Here is a 17,029-nt window from a genome sequence, read left to right on the forward strand (position 1 = left end):
AGATTTATTTACATGAATAGAAATAGACAAACCTATGCTAATGACTAGGGGCTGTACATAGAAATGTTTAAAAGATAACTTAGAAAAAGTTAACTTGTCTGTATGTGAAGGCCATTCAGACATTTTTTGTTAATAAGGATGAAAAAGAAGCAGTAAAGTAGTAAACTAATTATCAGCATGAATTAAAAAGAAATCACACATTTGACATCTGATCTACAGGCAGTTGATACAGCAATTGCTCTAAAAATTGTGTGGAAGAATAATATTTTCTTTTAGTATCTTTAATGCTTTCGGTGATTTATATCCAGAGAAAAGAATTTGAAATCGGAAGTCAAAATCCAGTGATCTTTTATACTTGTTTCCATAAGAAATCAGGTCTTAGTTCATCTGACTTCCTGTCTGTTCCTGAAAAATATCATCTTTTACCTCCTGAGATTTAAAAAGGACTATAATTTCTCAAAAAGCCTAATTAAGTGTGAAATTTTGAAATATATTAGAGCATTTCCCCAACTTAATTTTGTATTGAGATGTGCATGTAATATATCTTCATAAAGTTTAAACAAAAGTTGATAGATTGAATACAAAAGTAACTTAGACTGTCTCATCAATAATGAAAAAAAACACGTCAAAATCTTGCTAGTTTATCAAACCCAAGTTTTGTACAAGAATTCACTTGTACAGACAATTATATTCATGAAAGCTGCTTTTTACTTCATTGTAAATGTGATGAACAAATGTTCTCAAGGTTCAGTCACTTCACTGGTCACTGTTGAAGCCGAATGTTTGAATTCAGCTTAGGAACACATTTCTATGGCCTGTGCTTTGCACAGAACCAAACCAGCTGAACCTTGCTAGATCCCAGCTGTTCTGCATTGCCATTTTGCACTGGTTTACCTGCATTTTCAATGGCCCTTCTGAATACCAGGAGGGGCTTTTCTTCCTGCATTAGTTTCCTTGTCTAAAAACTGTAATTGGTTTGTTATGTCTGTAGAAGCATAAATAAGATCCAGTGGTGCCATTTGTCCAGGGGGTCGATTTTTGGTTTTTTTCTGGTTTTTTTTTTTTTTTTTCCCAAATCCACTATCAGTAGATACAAGTTACTCTAAGTATAACTTGCACAAATTTTCTCACTATCACTGCCTGTTACATCCCCAGTGAGAGCAGCTGTAATCACTGGTCATTTGCCACATACAGTGACATGACTGACTAAATACCAAAGTGATTTTCACCAAAGTGATTTTCAAGATTTGAAGCTGTATGCAATGAAACAATTAACTGTATAAATACAAAAGAGGTTATGCCTGCCTGCAAATGAGTGTGATCTTCAAGTGTATGGGTCATAAGAGGTGACAGGAAATATCAAAACAACAATAAAGTATTGTGAATGAAATGCAAGATTAAATACAGAAAACCTGACAATTGCCATGTCTGCTTTGTAGTGTCTTTTTTTCTGCTCTTTTTCTACCTTTTAAATCAGTCCTCTCTGTCAATTAGATAATTTTACACCTTGATTTCTAATTTGGCTGAATTTGGCACTAGATGCAGAATACAGATGGGCTCTACCTTGTCATTTTGATTTGGAAGATTGAAATACTGACAAAACCCCCTGTATTTATTTGCTTATTCATTGTCATAATTACAGTAAATACACCTCTATATGGAACCTTGATGTGTTTTGAAATTTTTTTGTTATAATCATATTTTTTCAAATGTAATTTATAAGGAAATATGGTCTATTGAACAGTGAATTTTCATTATTTTTACAATATTTTTTGATTTGTTTTTTTCATTTTTGATCAAGAACACTATTCACTTACTTGTGCTGAAAATGACCAATGGCCCTTGGTAAGAACCTTTACCAAAATGACAGGGGAGCCTAAAATGAGAAACTTTTTGACAACTGGACATAAATAATTTTCAGGATTCCAAAGTCATATTTTACTTTGGCAGCTGCTCTGATCAGTTTAATTGGAAAATGCTTTCAGTTGTGTGACTGAGAAAGAAGAATGTGCCTCTGGACTCTATAAATGTTCTGGATTTGTGATTGTCTTAGTTTTCTTATGCTCTTGTGCTTGGGACTTGTTAGAGTGCTTACACCCTGCTTTTGTAACATGCCTCAGTAGTTCTGGATTTTTAGGAGGAGTGCTCACAGACAGTGGAAGGTGGATTCAGCTACCAAAAGAAACTTTTTGTTCTAATAAACACTTTGATTTGCTTAATGTGTAACCTACAGGGGAATACCATTCAGTGGGTTGTCAGAGTTCACATGATTCTGAATGTAATTACATTGGTATTATAATTGCCTATAAATGTCTATGCTGGAAATGATGTAAGTTTCTGACCAGGGGGTATGTTTTTACATTATTGCATTATTCATGTTTAAAGCAAGTTGGTGAGGAATATAATTGGAAAGAGAGAAAACAAGGAATTTAGATTAAAGCCCTTTATAGTAAAAGAATTTGAGTTTGGAAGATTTATTTGTATGGCAGGATTGTTGTAAAGCAGATTAAGACATTTCCTATCCTATAGAATCATTATTTCTGCCCAGAAAAATAATTAAAGTTTAACAATTGGTAGGATTTTGGAAGAAGTCTTGACCTTATGAACAATTCCTGAAAATAATGTGTTTTGGAACAAAACAAATCATTGTGAGATCATACAGATTCATGTACTACATTGCAAAATAGCGATAATTCGGGGAATGATATTATAACAATAATCAGCTTGCAAAGTAGTTAAATGTAGTTTCAGTAAGCTTGTGGACTACTTTCCTCTGGTTTTCTGGAGAAGTGGAATCAGCTTCTTTACATTTCACAGAAAAGGTCATAAAATCAGTAAGATTAGAAATGCAGCAATTTCTACACATGAGCAATAGCTAAATACCCTACTTTAATTGCTGTCAACTAATAAATATAATTTAAACTAACAGTTATTTTCACTTTTTGTCACATTTTTTATTAAAACTCACATGATTAATTAAAACAAAATTCTAAATTATCAGTAACTGCTTCAATAGGCAATAGTTAGACTTTATGGAATAATTGAATATTTGATTCTCACTTGAAACATTACCATTTCATATTTTCTCCTGTTGTGCCCCAAATTATTTGTACCTCATACAACTTTCATAAGCTTTTTAATTCTAAAATCAATCATTCAAATTCTGGAATGAATTAAAAACTTACAGCAATTTTAAAACAGTTAAAATTCTGAATTCTGAGAGTATATGGTCAAGTTTTTAAATCCTGGCTTACCATCCTCCTGAGGTTTTATCTGTCTACATTATCAGAAACAGTCATCCATTCTCTCAGCTATTTTATTTTGATGACTTTGACTGTTAATGTTAAATGTTGAAGAAAAGAAAAAAAAGGGATGCAGTACTCCAACCCCAATAAGACAGAAGTATTTAATGTAAGTTAAAGGTAGAACACATTTTTATGGTTTATGTCTCTGTGCAGAACATATCCCATTACCTGATTTGGCAGTTACAGCAAAGAATTCAAACTTAAGGGGAAAAGAGAGGATTTGTTTCCTTAGAAAGTAATGACCATATTTTAAGTGTTATATAATCTTTTAGAATAATGATGATATTCCTCTCATTTATACATCAAATGTTTATTCTAAAATAAAACTGCTCTTATGATTTTCCATTTGCCAAGTGTCCACAGAGGACTCAATCATCTTTACTAACACTTATTCTTACAAGAGTTTCTTTATGACTTGACTTTGAACAGTATCTTATACTGAGCACCTGATCTGCATGAACTAATTAGGATTGGTCAGAATTAGGCTTTAGACATGTACAAAACAATCATGAGCTCCCTGAACTTGCTATGAGACTCCCTGAGTCTCTCAAGAAGGGATAGTAGTTTAAGGAAAAAAAAACCCATGGAATTTTATAATAGCTTTAATGCTTTGAGTCTTGGCTACACCAGCTTAGCCCACAGCATCATTCCTGAATATATTAAACTACTGAATGATTTAATGACTGGGTGATGATTTTAGATTAAATTGTATTTTATCACGTTCATGTGTGTAATTGTGTGAGCATGCACAGAATCAGTTGGAAAGAGCTGCAAACCATGGCTGAGTCATCAAATGCCTTTGTGTTAGGGCTCTGGTAAGGGGCTTTGAAAGGAAAAAGTGTTCTATGCTACACATGGTTGTCAAATATATGTTTTTTAAATTTCTCTTATTCTCTCCAGTGTCTTTTGTCTTGCATTTTGTAAAGGCATTAGCAATGCTATAGCAAACTGATCATGAGTCAGAAAACTCTTCTAATACAAAAAAAAAACCAAAAAACCAAAAACCTTTTTAAGTAAGAGAAGACAGTTCAATGGATTTTTACAATTATTTTTATTTTCATTTTATTTTTACAGAGGACTAGCTTTAGCTTGTGCAAGAGCCCTTGTAAACTGGTTCCATACCTGAGTCTCCAAGATTGAGAACAGTGTCCACCACCTGCTCTAATTGTTGACATAAAACAACAACATGCTTCTGCTTGGTCTGAGCTGCAAAATGCATGCTCACATTCTTGCCTGGCTTATTTAGTGATTTCAGTAGATACAATCTTTGGAGGAAACCTTGTCTTTGGTTTTACTGTGAACATATATACTACCACTAATGTGAATGAAATGAAAGTGAAGAGTGAAGCATGAACTTAAGCCTGATTTTTTTTTGGACTAAGAGGCTGAAGAGGCTGGAGCTTCTGGGATCCAGGGGCAAGTCTCTGCTTCATGTGAATGATTGCAATCACTCCATACCCACAATAAAAATGAATGGCCTCCAAGCCACTCTAAGCTGTGCCAGGTAGCTTCAGCTTGCAATAGATAATAAACCACTAAAAAATAGTGAGAGAAGAGCACCCACTGGATGTCTGCCTTCCTCTGCTGTCATGCACTGCACTGTAGTTTGGCAGAGGCATTAAAAGCAGCTTCATTTAGCCAATTGTTGCTATTTTCTTTCACTGGTACGCTGCTCAAGGGGTGTAAAAGAGCACAGAACAGATGAGAATCTACCTTTGTCTTTTCTCTTTATTTCTCTGATAATAGTTCCTGTGAAAAATGAATATTCATTAAGTGAATGGGAGATGAATACAGAAGTATGCTGAGCATGACTGAAAGTAAATTGAAAGAGTCAAAGATACTGTTTTGGTGTTATTCTCCAAATTCACACTTGTTCATTTGCTTATTGAAAAAGTGATGAAGATGGAACATTCTTACCTATTTTTTCTGAAGAGATTCTAACATTCAATTTAGGACTTCTGTAATACACCTGAAAATAGAAAAAACAAACAAATGTGCTTGTGATTGTTTTTCATTATTCATGAAAAGAAAAACTAATTATGAAAACATTTATTTGATGTTTTATTCATATGTTAAATTTTATAAATTAGTTGCTATAATAATACAGTTGTATACCTTTCTGTTTGGTTGCAGCAGTTTCTTCTATTAATAGCTATGAAAGCTAAACTATAATGATGCAGAGAGGGATGACTGATTAGCATAATGGCTCAAACAATTTCTTCAGAAATTTCCTCTCTCTGGTTTCAATAACTATAATTATTTTTTTGTTTGTAGTAAATTATGGCAGCAGAAACTACATCCCTTTGGTGGCTTTTGCATTCTGTTTCAAGTGAAATGCCTGACAATAAACAATATTGTTCCCCTTTGTTTTTCCATATGAAATACAAGTGAGTTTTCACACTTGTATTTCATATTTCACAGTAATTCCAACGATAATCCTAAAGCTGTTTAAAAAATATTTTGACTAAAAATTTGTTTTCATGTTTAATATTAACCCTTATTTTCATAAAGAAGTCTCATGATTGATAGACAGCAAATCTTTTTCTTTAGTCTGAAACATTTTTTTTGTTTTGAGGATTGATTAAACAAATCATGAGATTATCTAAATAGAAAAATAATTAAAAAGTAATAGCTTTTCAAAATTAACTTATGAAATTAAAACTGTATCATTACTGATTTTTCCCAAGCTGAGTTGGGAAGAATGATTTATGCCTGCTTAAACTGATGAAATCTGAATCCAGTCCTACCTATAAACAAAATGAGAAAGTAAGGATGAACATAATATTCCTCTGAAACTTTTCCTTAAGCCTGACAACTGATAAATTACGATTCAAGGGAAAAGAAAAAGGAAAAAAAACCTAAAAACCATTTTGCTCTTTATAAAATCATGGAATCATTTAGGCTGGAAAAGACCTCTAATATCATTGAGTCCAATCGCTGACCAATCACCTTGTCAAACATTGCGGAATTGAAATTCATAGGGCCACCTAAATACCTAATTTCTTGCATTCAAAAATTATGTTTATGGAATTAAAAAATGAGAGTACAAAAAAGAAAGTGACTTCCTATTCCCAGTGAGACTTAATTAAAAGGAAAATCTTTTGATTTTTATGGTTTGTTTTTAATAATACCCTTATTGGTACAGTAGAATTCCTAAAAATAAGTTATATATAATTTTTCTTTGTATCAGTCATGAATAAGCTAACCAAAAAATTTTGGTGAACTGGAGGTAGGGAACCATAATAGCAAATAAAAGAAGGATGGAATCCTTTTTGAGGCAGACTTCCTATACAAATGTGTTTCAGATTTCGCAGAACCAGTCCTGGAGGTCCTTAATGTGAGTCCAATATTAATAAATTTATACCAAGTTGTGCCTTATGTTACATAACATTCTTTTAAATGAATTAAATTGTTTTCATATGAACATAAAATTTGCCAAAAAACTGGAGTTTCAATATCTGGTTTTGAAATCTGTCAGTTTATCCATTTACCCTATGGCCTTATGGATTGGTATGAACAAGTCTGGTCTTTGCAAGTCCATCTATGAAGCAAATTAAAAAATTGGATATAATATTTCTGAAAAGAAGCTCTTAATTTTTCATTTTGTTTTTCAAAAATAAAATTTTCACAGTCATCTTCCCGCTTCTGAATCTCAGATGAGGACAAATCCTTTTGGTTATGTTAGTTGGCAACGAACTTCTTCACAACAGAGTTTTGCTTTTGTCCTCCATTTTTGTTACTTAATGTGGTTTAAGTTAAAGTATTTTCTTTGTTTAGCTACTTTGAGCATCCTGTCTTTGCAGGTTAGGAAAGTGCTTTCTGTTATTTTGCCAAGCAGTATGAATAATCAGGGTAGGAATATTGCCATTTTTTTGATGCTTGTATTCCAAGAGAGTAGGAAGAATTCCCAGGATATTAATTACTCCTACCTGAATTGTGAATGAAATTCATAATTAGTTAAGCCTTTCAGTTTTCTGAGAACCTTTATTAATCCTACTGTAATGTTAACTGGAAAGCATAGCATATTAGCAGTGACTGGAGTTCCACAGGAGTTTCTTTCCTACTAAAGGTTTTTCTTACTCAACAAGGATCTTCATTTAAGCAGACAATTTTAAAATGCCTGTGTGATCAAGTGGTGCCTACTGCATTCAGTATAGTCAAACAGCTAAAGCAGAGAGATTCAGAAGAGCTGTGTACTTTTTCTAGCTTTGTCTTGGGCCCACAGTGTGACTTTTGGCTATTTACTTTTCTTCTCTGATCTATTTGTCTATTTACTTCTCTTCTTAGCTTTCTCACTACTGAAATTTATGAAGTGTCCTTCTTTTGTAAAATAGTTACTAATCTATAGGGGAAAGGTATTAGGTAAATGAAAATTATCTGCTTGCAGTAATATTCACTGGTTTAAAGGTACAGAACCACATTTCGGACTTCATCTTTGTAGCCCAACTCCTACCAAACTACCATTCATTTTCCAGTCATATGTACAAGATAGGTGATCTGGAAATGTTTCTCATAAACCACTAACATGTCTGCCTCAGTGTTTGTCGCATTAGCTGTGAGGCTTTTCCCAATTGAGAGCGCACTAAATCATGGTGAAGTAAACAGGAAGATGGGGAATTCTTTCCTAATGAATCACAGTGAGTATGGGTTTTCCTTCATGGAGGAAAGTCTTCAGAACTTTTCCATGTTTTCTGGGCTAGTAATTGCAGGAAAACTTAGTTGCTTTAATGGTGTCTTTATTTTCTTAGGTAAAAACTTGCTATCTGTAATTATGTTTGTATGTAAATACACACAAACACACAAGTATCTTGATGGAATATTTCCTTAATATCAGAATTAACTTTCAGATAGCAAGCAGAAAAAAGTGTTGAGTTTTTCCTTCTTAGTAGAACCCAAATTCCTAGGATGGAATTCAATCAGAAGGTTGCAGTTAAAGTTCTGAGTAGTGCTACCTTTCTGTTTATTTAGTGAGTCATACAAATCTTTTTTGTTTCTTGGTGTTTTTTTCAGAGAAGGGAGGCTGGTGGGATTTTTTGTTTTGGGCCGCTGTGCTGTTATGCGTGGGTTTTTTGGGTTTTTTTGAGTGGGAGAGAGTTGTGTGTGCCTTCTTGTATCAAATCCTTGAGTCATCAAAGTGCTTTTAACTCACTGATTCTGTTAGAGGAAGTGTGAAGGGTCTTCTCACTACTTAAATAATGAACATTCAACACAACTTAAAACAACGCCAAGCAAAAGACACACCTTTTACATTTTACATTGGAGTCTGAGCACAGGCATGCAGAAATCTGCTCATCATTTCTGTCTGGAGTGGTTTGTGAGAGGAGGTTGCAATTGTTTCATCGCCTTTTAAACTTGAGAGTAAGCTATTATTAGCTTTTCTTGTAAGAGGTCATAATGGGGAAAAAAGAAGGGAGGTTATTAAATGCTCTGGCACTGATTTAAATGCAGTGAGAATTACAGGTGGTTAGATCATAATATTGCTGGAAGGGAATTCAAGAGGTTATTCAGTCAGTGTCCATTCATCTTCTGCAGGGCAGGGCCAATTATGTGCAGGTAGAGTCTGAGAGACATCTGTGCAGTCTAGTCTTAAACACCTCCAGCACTGGAAATACCATAGCTTTCTCAAAAGGTGTGACCCAGGTTTTACCTTACTGCTGTTATTAAGGTGGTTTTGTTAATATCTTGTTCTTTATAATTTAAGCCAATTGCTGTTTTTCATATTCACATGAATATGGTATTAGGTTAATTCCTTCCCCTTTCCTGAAACTGTAATTTAGGTGAATATTTATTTTGTTTGTTTTACATTTGTATCTCAGTTTCTCTCCTCCAAATTAAACTCTTCTATCTCTTCATTCAGTATTCTGTAACAAATTATGCTTTAAAAACCTCTCATATTTGTGACTCTCCTCTGGACTTCCTGTGAAATTTCTTGAAATATATTTTCTCAAGCTGGACACAAAGCTCTTCCACTTTGTCCTTACTAGTGCTGTCTAAATCAAACGGTTATTACACTTATTTTTCATTTATATATGAGAAACCAGGGTTTAGTTGGCTGATTGCAGAAGCATTCCTCCATTGGCTTATGTTCTGCTGCTTATTAAGATAACTACTATCTTAAGATAACTACTATATAAATCTTTCAGAGTGTTTTTCCCCACCCCATTATTTCACGCTACGAATTTATGTAGATGGCCGTCCCTTAGTAACTTCTAATACTCTCGGCTAAATAACATCCAATTATTTTTCAGGACATATCTCCAATTTGTCAAGTTCAGTTCTGTGTTTCAACATATTTCTAATCCAAATTTCAGGAATTCACTGTCTCTTAATGAAAACAGTTGTGGAATAGTTATGCAGATACAGAGGCATGAGGAATAGAGCTCTGCAGAAATCCATTTGCCATTAAGAAGCATTAAGAGCCTCCACTTATCTCTTGTTCATTGTTCATTGGAGGAAAATTTTGTATATTTTCTCTTGTTGCAGTACTCATAATTCAGTTTTAGGTTCTGTCATTTGACAAATTGATTAAACATTAGAAAATGCCAATGATTTTCATTGTTGTATCATTTAAAATAGCCAGGTCACATATGATAAATTTTGTAATAATTTAACGTAAACGAAATAGCTCAGGACCTCTCTTCTGAGAAAGAAAAAAGTTGTTTAGTTCTAATGCCTTCTTTTCTGATAGTGAAATTAAGTAACTGATCCCGTCTATATGTACAAAGACAAGGTTGTGTAGGAATACAGTATGGGTAATGTAGAATGTAATCTTATCCCCCAACAAGTTGCAGCTGGACCCTAATACTAAAGAATAGGAGCAGGCCTGATGATAACAGGCAACACCTGTAGCCAATAAGAACAAGTGGCATAAAAGAGTGGATTGGTGGGAACTGGAGTCAGATGGCTGCTGCAAGGACCAAGAACAGGCAGTGCCTGGAGGAGCTGCCTGCAGGAAACATTGAGGATGTATGAGACCCTGAGGGTATGGACTCCTTGCACCATAATGATAATAGAACTTTTGGATACATAAGACAACAAGAACTCTTGCTATGTAAGACAACATTGCACCATAATGATAATAGAACTATTATAATATATAAGCCAACAAGGTTGCATGGAGGAGCAAAATATTCACGTGAATTTAATTTGAAGACCCTACTCCAGAACACAAATGCTGCAGGTGTATTAGCTTGTTTCAAGAATCATGAATATGAAATGATGCCGTTGATGAAAGAGTGGTGGTACAGAGAATGAGCTCCAGAGAAAATCTAAGAAAATGGCATAGAATTTTTCAATTAAAAACAAAATAAAATTACTCCCAAGTATTTCCACTTGTTTTTCAAAAGGAAGTACAACCTGACTACTGCTAGTAGTAATCTAGAAGAAGGGCAGGGCTCACTCAGAAATCAAAAGAATAGATGCTCTTTAAATAGACAATTATTGAATAATTGTACAGTTAAATTAACTATAATTTTCTGTCACATATCTATCAGCAAGATTTCTTCACCTGCATGTTAAGTGATTACATCAGTTCCAGTCTTTGCAGTGGAGGTATTCAGTTCACTTTACACCATCTTGAAATGCAGTTATTTGTATGTTTTCCCATTTATGTATCTTCTCCTTCAGTGCTATGCTATGCCTCTGATGGTATTGGGCAATTTTCTGTCTAGTCTAATGATTTCTCAGCTTGAAAATTGCCTTGTCTTTTCGTTCTTTTAAATGCAATATCTGGCTGGAGTGAACAGAATGGGGGTGCTGGAAGCAGCTGGGGTCATCCCCCACCATTTCTGGGCATGACCTTTGTGTAGGAATAGCTGCAGTGGCTGAGGAGCAAATGATATTAAAAAAAATACTTCCCTCATAAAAGTCTAAATGGCATTATTTGTTAAAAAAGCTGTGCTTCTCCTAAACCCTTTGAATGGGAAAAATCTCAGTTAAAATACATCAAAATAACATGAAAGCATAATTTTTCAAAACAGATGCCTTCATAACATTTATTTAGGTATGAGGATGGCAATTATTCTAGCACAGAAAGTGTATATATCTTCATTGTTTTATTTCATAAAGTATTAAGTTGACATCCATGCAAAACTAAATTTTACTTAAAAAGTAGGTATGACAGCCTATGTTTTATCACCACTCTTTTAAAGAATATATTCTGATTTTAGTACAGGTCCCAAAAGTCCTAACACCAAACATTTTCAGTTTATAGGCCTTATATATGCATCCCCCATGCATGCCTCCCCTTACATGAAACCCATTACTATAATATTTTGTCACTCCACTGGACTTGTCTTCTGTGCCCAGTTTCACCATGCTTTCAGCTCCTATGCTTTGTGTTGATTACTCTAATTGGAGCCTGAAGTTGGTAGTTTTTTTGTACAGGTATAGCTGGAGTATACGTAGTCGTGCATAGGTTATATTTGCTTTCTTTGAGGTGCACATATTATCATTTCCTAACTGTCTATCTGGAGAAACAAGAAAAGAGTTGGCACACAGAGATGGCACTGACACAGTGGCCTTCATCTAACTGAGGGCTGGGATCAGGGGAATATTGGCTGTTTTTTGGTTTGGGATGGTCACAAAGAGTTGCTGACAATCCCCATTCAGCTCAGCAGAGGCTTGACCTCGTGGCACATCCTCCTGTTGGAGCAGCTGATGTGATATGTATGAGACCCTGACAGAGGCAAAAGGGCAAAGGGTTATTTTACCCTTACAGATAATGCTCTGTCAGGGTCAGATTTCCTTGATGAAGCAATTGGTGAAGTTGTTTACCACAGCTTGATGTTAGAGAATGACACAATATACAGAGTGGTCTCCCTCCTTTTGTGTGGGAGTAAATAGATTTCTTCTATTTATTTTATCCCTGCGGTGTGTAAATGCTATCGCATACACTCCAGTGTTTATAGAACATGAGAGGTGAACTTAACAACGTTTTTGGGAAGTATGAGAGCTCTGTAAGACCTGTTTGACATACAAAGGTTCCTGCATGTGCTAATAGTTTAAAAATTCTTTCTTTTTCAGTAGTGAAAGTTGTTTATTATTTCTGGATCTGCAGGTTGGCTAGGAGGACAATCAGGTTGCAGTGATTAGTGTTTCACCAGAATTAGTGTTTTATTAGTGTTTCACCAGAATTTCAATGAAGTGGTGGGCCGCAGGTGTACCCCGGGCCTCTGACTGCCAGCTGTAGAAGATGAGAACCAGATTCTTGAATTGGATTCACTGCAAGAAGAGGGTGCTGAGTGGCCCTTCTTGTGGTCAGATTCTGCCATCCTTCAGCTGTGGGGTCAAGATCTAGATCTACAGAGAGGCTGAAGAGAACACCCTGACAACAGGCCATGATATAATGATTTTGATTGGAGAAGCAAATACTTTCTAAGTGTGCTGTTTGATTACTGGTCTTATGATGATAAAAGAAGTTTCTAAATGTGGTGATGGTTTTGCCTGGTAGCAATAAATTATGAAGAGTTAATTATCAAAGATATCAAGTATTTTTTTTTTCCTTGTACCATTTGATAATTAAATTAGAAAGCCTACAATTAGGGGATTAAATATCTACAGATGGAAGGTGTTGCCTTCCTCTTTTTTTCAGGTAAGATGATTAGGGTTTGTAATCAATTTTAATCACAGATAGAGTTATTGATTTCTTAATTTGGTTATGTGAATCAATTCAATATGGCATTGCTTGGATTGTTTCTACTGTAGGTAACTGCAATATATCGATACTTTTACAAAAAACAGATTTTATTTTTATTCAAAAATCATGGAATTGAGCTATCTGCACAATAAAAACCATTTTAAAATGCTGAAAATAATTTGAAACTGGGAGAAGGCAAATATTGAGAGTTTAAAACAATGTTTTAAATAGGATTAATTTTGATTTAGAATTCCTAAAATATATACCAAAATTTTGATATCATTGCATACAAGATGATACAAACTTGTTAAATATAATTCCTGCTTGAGCCACTTCCATGGTCTGGGTTCAACAAAATTTCTCTTTCTTATAAAATAGCTATTCTTCAGTGATGGGTTAGCAACCTCTTTACCACTATTTTCATGATACAGGTTTTCTATAACAATTGTTGTACCTGATCTTGCTGACTTCTATTTGAGGTTTTAGTTAAGTCTAGGAAGAATACTTTTAGGATGTTTTTCCTTTTTTATCATCACAGTCTGTGTTATGTTACTCTTCTACAAGCATATGCTCTACTACTACCGCTGCTGTTTCTCATGTTTTTCTTTGATCACCTGAGCTATAAAAGAGCATGACTGTTTTATGTTGCAATAAGTAGGAGATAATCCTATCTAATTCAAAATTCACTTTGGGTTTCTCATTCACTGATGTCTTGAATTAAGTAAATAAAAGAACAACCTCATATGATATTAATCTACTTTGTTATTTTTTTTTGCTCCCATCTCCAGACTTCACCAACCCAGCCTAATATCATTATGTTGCAGACTTTTAGATAGTTTTCCTGACTCCTGCTGGAGTAGCCTGTGAGACTGTTTTTTGTGCCCAAGTTCCAAACTTTTTAAGTGGACATAGTAAGTTTGCAATTTCCAGGAGAATGTTAGGTTTTAACTTAACTGAAAGCTTAAAGCCCTTGCAATGCCTATCAGAGTGGTCAAAGTGGACTATAAAAGGAGACTTTTCAGATCACAAGGATTTGCACTCCTGACCTGTCTTGTTTTTGTTTTGTGTATATCCTTTCTCATCACCAACTGTATTCAGACATACTCTATTCTGTAAGGCTGCATAAGCATGAAGACCTGGCACTTGACTCCCTGCTGTGAGTTGCTTGAAATACTCTTTTCTTCCTGAGCTTGCTGCTCTCTCTTGGTACCTATAGGGAACACTTAATTCTGAAGAAAGAAAAAAACAGTGAATATCAAGAATTAATTGGACCAGACAGGCTATGTGCAACCAGATTAAACAGCCAAGACAGAGAAACAGGACAGATGAAATCTTTCCAGATATAAGAGGAGAAAAATGATGGAAGACTGGAGAGACCTTGGCATATTTTTACACCTGCTGTATCCCCCAAATTTTTTTTCTGTTATATTTTATTTTCACATGCATTGTAAATGTTTATCTTGTGCTACATGAAAGAATAGAAATGCCAGAATTCAGAGGGTTGTGGTGATAAGGATGCCTGTGGACTCTGTTCTCTTTCCAGTTACAGCACAAGTACAACACATATTGAGACATTGCTTTTGAAATACTTGCAGAATAATTTTACAGATTAAATTATTTGACCAGAACTATTGAGAATATTAAGAACTTATTCATTCATGCCCCATGGACACTTGAGACAGACCCAGTACTCTGCCAGTTTCCCTTGTCTTATTTCTAGTCATGTACATAATATACACGGACACAAGAAGATTTATATTCATCTTACAATATATAAGCCCTAAATTGGTAGGGATGTGTGAATAATATATATATCTATATATATCTTTCTTGAAATATTCCACATATGGGAAGAGAATGATTTTATTAATAAAATTGTCTTTGCATTTCTGTTGTATATTTCCCTTATTTCTGTCAATAATGTATTGCTGATTTAACAGTCCTCATTCAAAGAAAGCCTAATGAGACCTTTGAGGATACTCTTACTTCACAAAAGTTTTAATGTGGCCTTTCAGTAATTAATTACAATTTCATTTGTTTTTCTCCACTTCATCACAGACCAGGAAAAAGCCATTTACTTGCCACAGGATTTTTGTGATCTGTCAACCCATATGTCATAATAAGGAAAGGCTTCTTGGACATCTCCATAGAACCTGGCTTTTTTTCATAGGAACTTCTGACTGTTACTCTCTTTGTGATTCCTTGGACCTTACCCCAGATTACTGGCTGCTCCCTTTCATCCTATGTTTATCAAAATATCATAAATATGAGATCCTACCTGAGAATCTTCTGAGGTGTAGTAAGTACATTTGAACTTGAACTGCATTGTAATCCTACAAAATATCTGTATGTGATGGTCTAATGCAAGGGAAACTGCTCTCCCTGTTCTCTACTTGCCTTTGCCAGGAATGGTCAAGAGATACAGGTGGAAAGCTGGAACCCCTAAATTGAATGTGTCATCTTCAAGGCACTGTGCTGTCTCACATCAATTAAATGATTTCGGGGTTCCACCCCAAAAATACAAAAACATCTGTAGAACAGCTTATAAAGATGTGGGATGTATATCAGAGAAATCCTCAAGTTCTAATTGTAGTTTTAATGTTTATATTAATACAAACATCTGAACCGTGTGCAGGCTTTTGATGCAAATACTCCAACGTGCTTTGTGTGCATTCACAAATGTGTACACCTGCACATGAGCTGAACACATTGGTGTGTTCTGCAGTACAGCTTTTCCTTCTGTGAGTATTGTCAGGACTCTTGATGAATTTGGCATTTTGATCACATGCTGTGTTCCTGTAGCTGGCTTCCCTCACAAAGCCCAACAGCCTTGCACAGAATGTTCTCTAGTCACACTGGGAGCAGATGCACCAGCTCTGTGGAGCAGAGACATTACCCTTAGCAGTTCTGCCAGAAACACTAAAGTGACACTTGTTCTTTTTTCAAGTGTGAGCTGAGTGCACTGTCATCAGAGGATTCAGTGATGGGCCAGAAATCAAAAGTCTAACTTTTTAAAACTAAAACATATATTGAAATAATTTGTGTCCAGACCTAAGAGCTCCAAAAGATATAGAATAAAAAATCATATTGTGATTAAAAAAAAAGTGAAGAAACTTATTTAACTGAAATGTTCTTCAATGGTCTGTAAAATGTGATAGAAGAAAGTGAAATAATTGTAGATAAATAAATTTTTAATTATTTCTGATGAGGATAAGCAGCTCAGTATTTTTGCTTTCAACTCTACTCATTTCCATCATGCACAACTGCTGCAAAATAAAGCCTATGCCATCTAGTGAAAGCACCCAGGGATGGGACCAGCCAAAGAAATCAATCAATAGAAGGGGCCTTTAGCTAAAGGTTAGACAATGTTGTAGTAGAAACCCTAGGGACTTTTTAAGCAACTACTAAGAAAAGGTTTTATTGTGCCTTCCTTCACAATCTGTGTAGGCTTCAGAGATCACTTAAAGTAAATTCCAAATAAAAGGTCTTTCCACTTTATATATTTGGAATAATTTTGCTCAGAAAAGTGGTGAGCTCTTGAGGTGATGAGACCGTTAGTGCAGTCAAATGTACTTAAAATAACTTCAGTGGTAAGTGGTACAGATTTCTTTGAAATAAATTTTAAAAAAACTAAAAAGACAACAATTTTTATATCACATCCATCAGCTTCAGCTTTTATTTTACACAATAACATTCCTACAGACTAATTTGGCACTTGGACACATTATATATAGCTACATCATCCTGTCTTGTTTATAAACAAGGCTACTGAAATTCTACAACTTTTTTATTCCCTTCTCTCTTCATGAATGAATTTCTTTCCTAATATTTAATCCACAATTTTATTATTGTTTATACCATACTTGCTGTTTATACCATATGTTTAATCAGTACTTTTCTTATTATTTTTCATATGGTTTAGTGCACTAAGCTCAACATTTGCAGTGGAATTGGAATATATTTCTCTGACTTGATAAATAAGAATACAACAGAATGGACAAATAACTAGGCTGCAAGTAGATGCCTGTGAATCTGTTGGTAACAATCTTACTGTAATGACTCTTTTGAGTTTCAGCTCTTTCTGACA

This window comes from Agelaius phoeniceus, chromosome 4, assembly GCF_051311805.1.
Source record: "Agelaius phoeniceus isolate bAgePho1 chromosome 4, bAgePho1.hap1, whole genome shotgun sequence".
In the NCBI taxonomy this organism is placed as follows: Eukaryota; Metazoa; Chordata; class Aves; order Passeriformes; family Icteridae; genus Agelaius; species Agelaius phoeniceus.